General features: G+C 42.3%; 1 protein-coding gene across 2 annotated transcripts in view; it reads right to left on the bottom strand.

Moving 5' to 3' along the window:
• znf385c (zinc finger protein 385C) overlaps nt 1–13080 on the bottom strand; it is a 129066-nt gene that overhangs the window by 40866 nt on the left and 75120 nt on the right. Inside the window, exons 1-2 of one of the 2 annotated variants that reach the window (XM_061231325.1) lie at nt 5850–5969; nt 1231–1373 (exon numbers count right to left, since the gene is read on the bottom strand). The gene's annotated coding sequence lies outside the window, so the exon portion shown is untranslated. Of the gene's footprint in view, nt 1–1230; nt 1374–5849; nt 5970–13080 lie in introns of those variants that run through there. The other variant, XM_061231326.1, reaches the window with a different exon arrangement.

Below are 13080 nucleotides of genomic sequence, written 5' to 3'. Positions count from 1 at the left end.
AGAAACATATATTCAGGATAATGTAAAGTAATCCTGATGCACTCTTTCTAAAAGTTAAAGCACCAGATAAGTTTTAAGCTCCAAAACCTACAGTAGCTATAAATCAGTTTGATTTGGAAAATTACTTCCTACAGAAAAGAAGTGGGCTGTATGGTTACATCTTGGGATTTATGTGTTATTCACTTACATTAGATTTGGGGATGTGTTTGTGCATTGCTGTAGTTTTTTTGAATGTTTGAAATTAGGAACAGTGAAAATCAAGGCAACAGGTGGATTTTATTGTCAGATGATTATTAATTTAGCCAGTTATTCAATTTTTGGCTGTACACACAAGAGTTGCTAGTAATAATAATAATTAGCTATCTTATCATGGCTGAACCTGAGCTTGAACCACCAACTTTCTTGGTCCCTGTATACAGGCTGCCCCCTAGTCTAGTGATCGAGTCGGGAAATAAATCATTATTATTGGCTGACTATGTTTCGTCATCCACAGACCAAAAAACTAAACAAAAACACTATCTGTTTTCTGCCTAGATGTGCCCCCCGCCCCCCAACCAAAAATGATGCTGACGATGTACATGAATGCAGTTACCACAATTTATTTTCCGAAAGTTAATGAATTTACTTCAGTAATGTGCATATAAAGTTGAATATCTATTAATGCATGCTTTATTTGATCTAATGTCGGAGTGAATGGGAATGCATGCAAGTATTTTTCTATAAGCTTGCATTGCAGCTTTGGGGAATCAGCAATGCAGAAAAGGTAAAAGTGGGGGGACTGATGGCCCTCTGGACCCCCCTGTTCTGGCGCCACTGAATAGGGCAATGCATAATTGGTGATTGTGTAGCCCAGGGTTCTGGAGGGTTCCAATGGTTAGGGGTCACATTTCATCGCTCATTAGTGACTGCCCCCTGGTCAATGCATGAACATGGCTACAGACAGTTAATTGGACATTCCAAACTGGAATGTAACATTTTCATCACCATCCTGGCAAAAATCTATTAAAAAGTTTGGTAGTGAGGGAAAAGGTACATTGTGGGGGAAACTATAAGAGTGACATGAGAGACTGTAACAGTGAGAATACGCTTTACTCGCAGAGCATATGCGTGATGCTCAGTAAAGACCTGCTGATCCAATAGTTGAGTTCCAAAATTGTTGTTGCGTTCAGGCAGGAAATGGTGCATGAGTGGGGAGGGACTGCCATAGTGTGAGGACAGGGTAGGACTCACCGTGTTGAAGTTGGGGAAGAGGCTGAGCGGGGAGGAGCCATTGAGACGGAAAGGCAAGAAGTGCTTTAGGTCCAGCTGTGGCTGTAGGGGACGTCCTGGAACAGATAGGGAGGCCAGGAGGGGGCTGCTCTGGGCAGGGGAACCTGAAACAGACACCAGGTGAAAAATGTGAGCATATATTTAACTAATGTCACTAATTGGCAGTCAAAGAACAGAGAAACAGAGATTTTTAAAATTAAAACAATTGGAATGGATAAGCATGCTCGTATATGCCCGTTGCTGCTAGCTCGGGAGTGAACTGGCAGTTCTCCGCTGAAAGGCACGGTCCCTGCCTGCCGCTTTTTCTCATACCGCAGCCACAAGCTGTGCAGAGCAGGGATGGAGGAGAACCAATCAAATGCACACACAAAGAGCAAGCCATGAGCACCCAGGCAGCCTAGAGGGGTCACTCGAGCAATGAACAACCCCTGCCAACTGAATTCCCTCCCACATACCCCTTGGGCAACGCAAAGCCAATTGTGTGCCTCCGTCCCTGCAGGGCTATCGGTCAAGACATTTAAATAAATTCACTGATGTGAACTCATAATTTGACACCCAGAGATTTCAGATAATATGGAGGTACAGATAAAGCACCATACAGTTAAATGCAAAGGTACTGGGACAGTGAAACGATTTTTGTCTTTTCGGCTCTGTACTGCAGCACATTGGATTTGAAATCAAACAATGAGTATGAGGTTAAAGTGCTGACTGTCAGCTTCAACGTGAGGATATTTACACTCACATGTAAAGCCCACTGTATACCAGAATGACCTTGCATTACCTTAGAGGTCAGTAAAGCACACACCCCTCTCCTTGTGGATCAAAACTCATATCATCCTCTCATCTATCTAGCAGTGGCTCTCTGCTAACAGTACACTCTCCTGCCACTCTCTGTCATTACGCCCCAATAGACCCCCCACCACCAAAACGGTCCAAGATTGATCAGCATTTATGACCTTTCCTTGTGTCAACTACACAGAAACAATTAACTCTGCAACTGTGCTACCTTGCCGGCTCATTTCAAGGACATGCACCTTACGATAACGAGCGTAGACACATGAAGTGGCCTGGGGATGTAGAAGTTAGTCATTTTTCACTCGGCTGAGTTTAACTACTGGAGTGCCTGTTGAAGACTTTGATTTGAGCACAGGATCAATGTTCGCCATCACCCCTGGGTCATCCAACTTGATCGCACACCTCGCCTGCAGCTCAGGAAACAGCGGGGAAACTCCAAAGAGAACACTGCTGCCTGTTTCTACTTAAGCGGGGTTACTGCTTTGAGTTAGCTCGGTTCTCGCCCAGATGCAGTCCCCCAAGCCCAGCTGATCATTTCCACCTGGGTTGGAGCCCTGCGGTTTAGATGCACCATTAGACATAAAGGTGGGGAGCTAGGCAGACAGCCAGTGAGCAGTATAACACCTGCTTCACGTCTCTCTGATGTTTAGACTCTGATGTTTAGACTCCCGCCACCTTCTGACAGTCTGCTATTACTCCCCCTCAGCCAGGTAAGGCAGGGTTTCACAGGAGAGGCTTAAATGGCAATGGGAATCCTGATGTGGATGGAGACATCAGCAGAACCACGTGACCAAGGCCGTTCCCTTCTCACATGCACTGTTGCTGTATTTGGGACTGATTGGCTGATTATTGCATGAGTTCCTTCTTTTAACAATATGGATGGCCTGAGAGTCCGTAGTCATTTGTAAGCATAATAAGGTTTGAAATTATGAGGAGGGAGGAAAGCTAATTTTAGCCTGGCTATCACTCAGCAATGTGTCTTACGTAGAGCCAAGACTGTCACAAAAATATGTAATCATAACAATATGTGAAGTTACTAAATTATATAAATAACTGGTAATTAAAGTCCTGTCAAGGAAATGATAATAAGACACCCTTGGCAGTGTCCCCTCCATATTAAAGGGCTTGCTTTGATGTTGGGGTCAAAGGTTATGTTTCAACACTGTATTTGAACCTTGACTAGCCTTCCACATCGTCCACAAGAAAGGAGAGGAACTCTAGCCATGGGGTACATTGGTAACCACTAGCAATGTTATTGGGAGGATACTTTCTGTCTATGCTTGTGAGATCAACCAGATTAGCCAGAAAGTATCCAATCAGTTGGTGTTATTCTAATGGTTGTTACCAGCATACTCAGTGACTGGAAGAGCTTCTCTGTTTATTCAATCTTCTCGACATCAAGGCCATCGTCACAAAACTATCAAAAGATGGCTAATAGCAAACAATAGCTTTTGTCAGATGGCAGGCTTATCTGTGCCCCAGCTATCATATTGGCTATATATGACTCTTCCGCTACAACAGCACAAGCCACACAAAAAAAGGTAATTTTATTATTTGGGAAAATAACAGAAAGAACCAAGGCCAAGGCCACCACCCCCCAAAATAACACAAAAAACACGTGGGCCTTGACCAACACTGGCCTTCCTGCTTAAGCATAGGCATTCCCACCCCAGACCCAGCACTACCTGTCTGTTTGAATAAGTCAGCCGAGCACGAGCAGGGGGCAGAAGAGAATGAAGACGGCGGTTGTTGCGAGGGCTGAGAAGCAGGAGGCGGCGCTCGGCCCGGCAGCCATGACTAACCTCCTTCCATCACATTGCATGATTCTCTCCACGTATTGGGGCTGTCCTTGGGACATGCGTGCCTGTGAGCTCCTATTAGAGCCTGCATCAGCGGGCAGGCTGCTCATCCTGCTACCCTATCTGGGGGGAGGGTGGGCCATCAGACTCCAGAGCATTCGTAACAGTGACCACCATTGCCACCATAACTGCCAACACTGCGCTCTGTGACTTCAGGAGAGGACAATAAAACAGACAGTAAAAGGAGGGGGAGAGAAACAAGCAGCAAGATTTGAAGTGAGCAGTAAAAGAGACAAAAAGCCCTCTCCTTATTATCATTGCTGGTGTGTTCCCGTGCCTACAGTATGTACGAGGAAACGAATGTGACAGGATTAGCTATGCGCAGATTCCACTGCCTGTGGGAATTGGTGACCTGGACTGTTATTTGAAGTAATGAACAGTGGCCTTGTGGGGGCGAGGGGAGTCCGTGGCAGTGGAGAGGGTGTTTATTATTTTGCATTGCTATTTCTGTCATGCACGTGCCCTTTGCCTCTGGGCAAGCCAGCCTTCAGCTGTTTGCTTCCAGTTGTCCGTTTCTGCCACCACCTGGCTTGCAAGTCTCGCCCATACAACTTGCACTACAGTGTTCACCACTGCACATACATACAGAAACGACCCTTTCTTAATTGTGCACCAGCCCTACTTATGATGATAAGAGTAACAGAGGACAGTAAAGTGTGTGTTGTGTGAAAGGAGATGCTCGCTGAGGATGGTAAAAAAAACTTGCCTGGCCTTTACAGAGTCATAAAACCTAATTTTATTTGCAGAGACTCAGTGCTTATGTCCCTCAGCTCCTTGTATATGCCTTTTAATATGCTAAACCTCAGTGCCCGACAACGCCTGATGAGGACCCTACCAAGCCTTCAATTGAACCATGCTGCTTGAACCGGGTTAACTCACTTGGTTCAGGGTCTCGGTGGTTAAAAACCTTTTTTGTTGTGAAAGGAACACATTACGTTATGGATCACAGCAAACAAAAAGAGATGAATACGAGTAATATGGAGTGTAGTTTTAATTGAAAACCGACAAAGCTGTCTTAGCGATTCAGAATAATGTCACAAGCTGAAGCACTAGTTGTGGATAATGCGATGGAAAAGCTACTGGGCTGTATCAGGTGAACCATATGGTTCAAGCTTGTACAGTAGTACAGTTCACACAAGGTAGAGTTATGCAGACATTAGCAGGGAATATAGACACTACTGCACCATAGGAATTCTGCTAGGAGGCTTAGAGCAGACATAAGCTCAATTACAACTGTGTAACCGTGTAACTAAATGAATCGTGTGAATCCAGCTTAGTGTCCCAATATGGGTTCAGCTCAGATAAGAGCTTCATTTTGACTACATCTGTCTAAATTGTGAGCATTATATTTCAAGATCTACCTATTTACTGCACAGATGGTTGAATACTTAAATTAAAGAAGAGGCTTGTACCATTCAGAAATTTGAGACAGAACAAATGTATGTTTTTGTAGTTTAGCACTGAATATGTAAATTTCAAAATCAAGGACCAACGCAGAACTACTTTATATTTGTATATTTGTTAGCAGGTACTATTACAGGTTTATCTATAGCAAGTCCAAATCATGTAACTATGCACGTGTTCATTCTGCTAAGCGAATGCAACGTTATTCTTAAACAATCCTAAACTGATCATTCTTCCAGAGAAATTTGAAGTAAACAATGGATATTCTATCGACGCTTTCTGTGAGTTAGCACATTTTTAGAGTGAGAAACTATTATGCATTTGGTCCGCTGTACATTGCCGTGAAAAGGACCCCCCGACACTTGTTTTACCCCCCACATGTTTCAGAACAAGGAACTGTTGTCGCTAAAGCAATAGCATGTTACGGTGTGTTTTAACGCTTTCAAACAGTATATCCTGTTTCCATAGTGATAGAAAATTGCAGGCAGAAAAAAGGAATAAATGCAGAAAACACTCACTGACCCTGAGCTGGTGAGACTTAAGGGGTTAAACTGGAATTTTCAGCAGCATTGATGTGAATTTTAAACACAACCGTGGATATGTATGAAATGTAACACAGCAGTGTTGTTTGCAAGCTTTTAGAGGACTGCAGGAACCTGGGCAAAAATGTGCATTCAAATGGGAGGCACAGCTAAAATATGTGATCTACGCAACACTTTCAAAATAAGTGCCGGCTGCTGCACTGCAATTAGGTTCACTTGTCTCCGATTAGCTTCATTTATAAATCATGAGAGCGTGTGTGATGAGGACATATTAATATGGACTCAATTTCACCGTGAATTAGACACGAGCAGAAAAAAATGTTTCACTGTCACATCGTGCATTAGGTATGAGAAAGAAAGCGTTTCAGCAGCACGTCACTGAATTGTGTTGAAATACGTTTGGTCACTTCAGGATGAAATTTACCTCCCCGCATACTGAATGCATCAACCTTTGCTGGGATTTTCTAACAGCTTTTAATGGGAACGGAACCACTACAGGAAGTTAAACATGTAAATGAGAATACACTGCAAGTGTCTCACCATATATGTGAAGACAGTCACTAGATAGGAAAGTGAAGAATATCATTACACAAGAGGTGATACTATTTTTGTAGAGTACGGACATTTAAAAATTATTATTATTATTATTGTTATTTGTTACTGCTGGAAACCATTGGGAAAACAACACAGCCTTCCATGTGTTAGAGAACAAAGCAGGACTTCAAAGCCAGAGTATTTTCTGCACAGCATGGTTAAGAAAATTACAGGTGGCTTGATACTCAGTGTTTTCTTACCCGGGCAGAATGATAGTCATTTCGCTTACAAATGGACTACTAAAAAGCTTTACTTTGCATGAACTTTCCATTAACTCAGACAAACTTCTGTAAAAACCGCAGTTGAGATCTCTCACCCGCGACTGATTCACTCCTCTTGTGGGAATACGACTAAGCCGCATATAAAAGGACGTTTACTGGGTTTCTCATCACAGCTATCCCTGGAATCATTTGACGGAATTATGATTTTGTTAATCCTTTCCCATTTAAATTGTCAAATGGCATGAATTTTTACATCTTTTTGCTGAAATACATTTGAGTGTTCATTTATTTCTTTATTTCATTTATTTATTTATTTATTTTCACCACATTTGACCTTGAAATTAAACACACTTGTAAATCCTCCTCAACCCTCTTCACACCTTAATTTCTGCTTTAAATATCAGTATATGGCTGAAGTTAGAGTGCTTCATTTAATTGAATGTGTATTTGATTTAATGTGAATTCAAGCCCTACATTTCCATCATGGAAATGCAACGTTACATTCTTTGTACTTTTTTCTTAGTACATTTGTAGTTTACAATAAATGGTCATACTTTTAAAAAATATTATTGTTTAAATGTTTAAAATCACCCATACAAATTGTAAGTCATTTATATGCATAGAATTGTGTCTTGTTTTGACAACCCCAGGGCCCTCCTTTCATCTTTATAAGTCAGCTTATTACATATCTCTGTCCTCCTCCATTTGAGTACTTCCATTTGACATCTACAGCTTTACATAATAAAACCGAGACCTTTCCATCTTTCGCTCGCAGAATTAAGGTGAAAATCATAACGCTTGGTACAAAAAGTGTCATTCGACGACACAGATAATCCACCCTACAGGAAATATAACAAACAGCCGACAGTTGAGTCGGGGGTTGAAACCCTGTGACACACGGTTTGGAGGGGTCGTGCTGCGTGTGGTGCGACACAGCGGCGTGGGAGCTGGCCCGGTGCCGAGCCCAGCGGAGCGGAGCGCGGCCTGGGAGAGCGGTCTGTTTGCGGTCACTGGAGACGATGCCCCTTTAACGCTTCTTACCGCGGCTCCTCCGGCGCACGCGGCCGCCCGCCACGAACGCACGCTCATTCCGCCTGGCGCAGCCCCGATTTGATAATAAGTGAAGGGGATTAACACAGCGCAGCAATTTTCACCCTTCGTCGCTTTGCCTCTAATCAGACATCTTACATATCAAGTGCCAACCCGCGGAGCCGCTCGAACGGAGGACCGAGAACGCGTGCAGATTCTGACACTGGGGCGCGTTACCGAAAGAACCGCCGTCTTCGTGCTCCCCGTGTACAGCAAGGCCAATTACTATGCGGTCCCGCTCCCTTTGGCCTACACAGAACGGGGGGGAAACGATTTAACTGCAGTTTTTAATAGATGCGCATGAAACCTACCACCCACGCCTGAATGTCAGCTGAGAATTAGACCTTTCTATGAAAACCTCGCCCATTCTGTCATCTTAGAACCCCTATAATTAGAACAATGAGCCTCCAGGGGACTAATAAATAGGTTTGGCCCGTTGGAATATCAGTCTTGAGCGGGTGCGAACTGAACAACCCCGCCACGATAAGTGGTACGACACTGAGTGACGTCTCGTAGCCACTGTAATTAGTAGGGCATAACAGCAACTTGGAAACGCAACCCTCTGTGGGTACTCTGATACACCCTACTGCCCCTGCTCTAAATAGTGAGTCCTCCAATGTCCACTGCAAACAACAACACAGCTGTTTCCGCGTCACTATAGCATTAGTGTGGGCAGTGTGGGGAACTGTATGAAGGCTGAGAACCTTCATACATCTCCTGCTGTAAAAAGTCAGCCGCCAGCTTGACCAGCTTGAAAATTGTGCAGGTCAATCCGGTCATAAGTTGATCTAGCTGGGCATGAGCTGGCCAACCAGCTAGTCCTATTAGCTTGTCGGGGCTGGTAGCCTACCAGCAGTTTCAAAACATACTAGCTTGAGCTGGCCAAACCATGTCAAGCTGGGAGTTGGTCTGAACTGGTCAACCAGCTAAACCATGTCGAGCTGGGAGCTGGTCTCAATCTTGAGCAGTTTTTTTCAGCAGGGTCTCAACCTGCTCCAGGGTTATGGTGGGAAGATTTCTGTTGAACAGCAATGCACTACACCAAAGAGACAGCTAGAGGGATTTCTGTTTGAAACAGACATGTATAAGTAAAATCCCATGTGTGTTTTCAAGCGAAAACACTCCCCTGTCTTTTTGTACATTTACATCAGATTCTCCTCTTCAGATGTAGAAGTGTGCGTGCACACGTGCGAGGCTCATGCATGTGCACTGTCACACATCACCGTCCTGCTTTCAACAGAGCTCCCTCTCAGTCGAGGGAATGACCAGGACCGATTGTGACAGCACCGGATAAGTCCCTAGCCGTAATTTAAGCCCTGTCACTGAATCCGGTTGGGAAAGTGGTTCAGCTGTTTGCTGTAAAACGTGGTATGGATGGTATCTGCCTCCGCAGTAGTCAGTTCAAAAATGGAGTCGGCAATATCAAAGAAGAATAAATCCTCAAGATGCGATACCCTCACAATGCTACACGTAATTAAGAATTTTGCTCAGATTTTTATTTGTCCTTCATTTTTCCAGAAAACTCAGATTATTACAGTAAATGGTCGCGGCCAAGGACGGATATCTACAGAATGGACAAATAGCATGCTGAACATTTTAAGATTTTATCTAACAATGTAAATTCAACATATACATAACCAACATTAGAAAAGGGAGAGTGAAGGTCCAATATCAGGCAAACTGTCAACTGTCACTGGAATATCACAGACATGGAGTGTGGCTGTTTATTCTGGGTTTAGCCTCACTGTGGAGATTGTGGATGGTGGCCGCTGTACTGTTGACCTCTGGCTCAATGCCCATGTCCAGTATTTCCATTTGTCCTTTGATTTTACTGTCAAAGTCAAATCTCTCTCTCGCTCATGTAATGGCTTTTTCTGTGTTATTTCTTTTCAGTTTATCTTCTTTTTCTCTTTTTGTGTGCATGTGTGTATGGGCAAGTGAGTGGGTATTTTTGGGAACATATAGGTATTACCTACTTCTCCTTTTTTCTTTGCACTAAAAGAGACCTGAAAGTTAAAAAAAACTTTTATTTTTCTGTAAGCGTATTGTTTGGCCTTTGTCTCTGACTGTTTTTTCTTATGTCTCAGCCTCATAATGGCTTCCTGTACTTTCACTGGCACAACGCTGGTCCTCATGTGGGCCAATGTCAAGCCAATAACAATGGCAATCAAAAGCCGAGAATCAAGAACAAATACAGAAAGCTTTCTTATACCTGCACTAAGGAAGCAATTGAATCAGAAACAGCTGAGAAGCCAACTGTCCAATTATTTTTCGGCCCCTAAAATGGGGGGGACTATGTATAAAAAGGGATGCAATTTTGACAGAGATCACCCACTATGGATGTGGATACCATCAAATTAAAGCTGACAGTCTGCACTTTAATCTCATATTCCTGGTTTCATTTCAAATCCAAAGTGCTGGAGTACAGAGCCTGAAGAGCAGAACTTGTACTACTGTCCAAATACATACAGTCTGCACTGAATACATGCCCAAGTAACAGAGAAGAACAACTATTTTTTCTTTTGACTCAACTCTTTAATTACAATTTAAGAAACAAAAGCTTACAACGGTAAAAGGATTAATCTGCTAGTGAACATGCCAATGCCTTAGGCTACCCTTAAAATGGTAGTTAATTAAACTTGAAAACATTTAAGACATTTCTACGTTTTAGCTAGGTTATTGAGATAACACTGAAATGTTTGAGTGCTTGCATATCATTTCTCACCTGAAAATAATAAAAAGATTAAAACTGGTAAGCCTGGCTGGCATATCAGTGACTTTGTTGCTGCTTCCAACTACCAACTAAAAATTCCAGCTCAAACTCCTGAGCTTTACATTGTGCAAACCCCATATCACGTGGATGCCTTAATTACAAGGCAGAGAGACATAATAGAAATAGACAATATTGTTTAAATAGACAGGAAGGTAAATTTGAATAGACCATATATGCTATGAATAGGAAAATATACAGTAAGCTCCATAATGTTTGAGACAAAGAAATATTTTTTTCTTGATTTGGCACTCTACTCCATAATTCTTCAGAGTCATTTTACTACTGTGAATGGGATCACTGGCATTGTATGCATTGTATGATCTTCCCTGGTTTTGTTTAATAAAATTTTAAGAAACTGTTGTCATTATTTCTTAGTTGTAGCATTAGACTGTTTAGCTACAGGTTTAATGGGACATTAAAAAAGAATTTTCCGATTACATTTATTTCTACGTGATTAAGAATCTGCCTGCGAGTACCCACCCCTAAACGAACCCCTAACTGTGATCTCTCACTGTTGTCTTTGCAAAACGGGCAGATTCCTGTCAGCAAATTGCCCCCAGGCATCATTCAAATTTGCGGGGGGAAAAAGGGCACTGGGATCTGGCGTTAAACAGCCAATTAAATTCCTCTTGATCCTGACTAAGGTGAAGACTACCAAGGGAGTGATTACCTCACGGAGAGAGCGCATTACTGACAATCAGGTTTAATTAAAAAGAGTGCAAGTCTCGCTTCCGTTCAACAATGTAAACAAAAATAACAAAAGATTATGAAATGGCAAACGATTAGATGATGTTTAACATTCCAAAAATTCCACAAAAATGTGGTTTCATTACATCTTTTAAAGGATTAAATTAAAAGAATTCACATTTACAGTACATTAGTTTGAGTGTTTCTAACTGGGTAGGACTGATCATGACAAGTGTCTTCGCATTAGTCAGGATCTCTTCAACTCTCCATTACCTTCAAAAGACCTTCATATTCTGAAGAGTTGTCATAAACTAATTTTACTATCTGCAGCAAGAATTCCAGAGTGCCACTAACATTAACACTTCTGAGAGTATGTTATGGAAAAGGTCATGCACAGTTTCACATACTGAATTTATAAATTAAATTATACATTTATAAATTAATGACAATGTGCTTTTTTGGTTCGATCCTGCAAAGCACACTGCATTATAGAGCTGAGAGGCTGTAAGAGCAATGCTTTGGACTAAGGAGTACATTACCATCAGAAAGAGCCCTGAATTCAGATGTACAGCTCGCATACATTTTGAAGGAATGAAAAACAATTCAAGGTCAAGGATACAACAGACATAAAGTATATACAGTGGCACGAAAAAGTAAGTGAACCCTTTAGAATTACCGACATTTATGTCTGAACTTGTCCTAAAATATGGTCTGATCTAAGTTACAATGATGAACAAACCCAATCGGTTTGAACTTATAACACAGAATTATTGTATCGTTCTTTTCCTTATTGAATACAATAATTCAAACACTCACAGTATAGGTTGGAAAATTACGTGAACCCCTAGACTAATGACTTCAACAAAAGGTCATTGGAGTTAGGAGTTAGCAAACCTGGAGTCCAATCAATGAAACAAGCTTGGAGGTGTGTCCTAGAGGTACTTTCACTCATAAAATCACTCATCAATCATTTTTAGTTTGCTATTCACAAGAAGCATCGGCTGAACCTTGCCTTCCAAACTGATTTACATACAGCTGGAAAGGGTCACAAAGTAATCGCGAGTTTTGATATTCATCAGTCCACAATTAGACAAATTGTCCATAAATGGAGACGATTTAGTACTCTGGCAAGTACTCTCCCTAGAAGTGGGCACCCAGCCAAGATGACTCCAAGGGCACAACGCAGAATGCTCAATGCGGTAAAAAATAACCCTAGAATAACAAAATATTGAACAGGCACGATGTTCATGGCAGGACGCCACAGAGGAAGCTGCTGCTCTCCAAATGCATAAGTTTGTCAAAGACTGCACCTTGACACAACGGTACTGAAGAAAATGTTTTGTGGACTGATAAAACTACGTTTGAATTGTTCGGGAAGAATATGCAGCACTATGTCGTACATACATAGAGCACAACATACCAAAATGAAACATCACCCCAGCAGTGAAGTACGGTGGAGGGAGCATCATGCTTTGTGGTTGCTTTGCTGTCCTCCAGCTGAAACTCAGTAGAAGTTTGGTGATGCAGCAGGACAATGACCCTAAACATTGAAGTAAATATACCACAGAATGGGTTAAAAAAAAGAAAGAAATTGGAATAGCTCAGTCAGAGCCCAGACCTTAACCGAAAAGAGATGCTGTAGTATGACCTCCAGAGCTGCTCACACCAGGCATATGGCTGAGCCAAAGTAATTCTGTAAGGAAGAATGGTTCTAAATTCCCCCTGAATGTTGTGCTGGTCTGATCCGCAGCAACCGGAAGCACTTGTTTGAGGTTATTGCTGCCAAAGGAGGTTCAATCAGTTAAATCCAAGGGTTCGCTTACGTTTTCCACCAGCACTGTGAATGT

This window comes from Conger conger, chromosome 2 (assembly GCF_963514075.1).
Source record: "Conger conger chromosome 2, fConCon1.1, whole genome shotgun sequence".
Lineage (NCBI taxonomy): Eukaryota > Metazoa > Chordata > Actinopteri > Anguilliformes > Congridae > Conger > Conger conger.
Note: the sequence above shows the minus strand (reverse complement) of the source record. Positions and strands in the feature narration are given on the sequence as shown.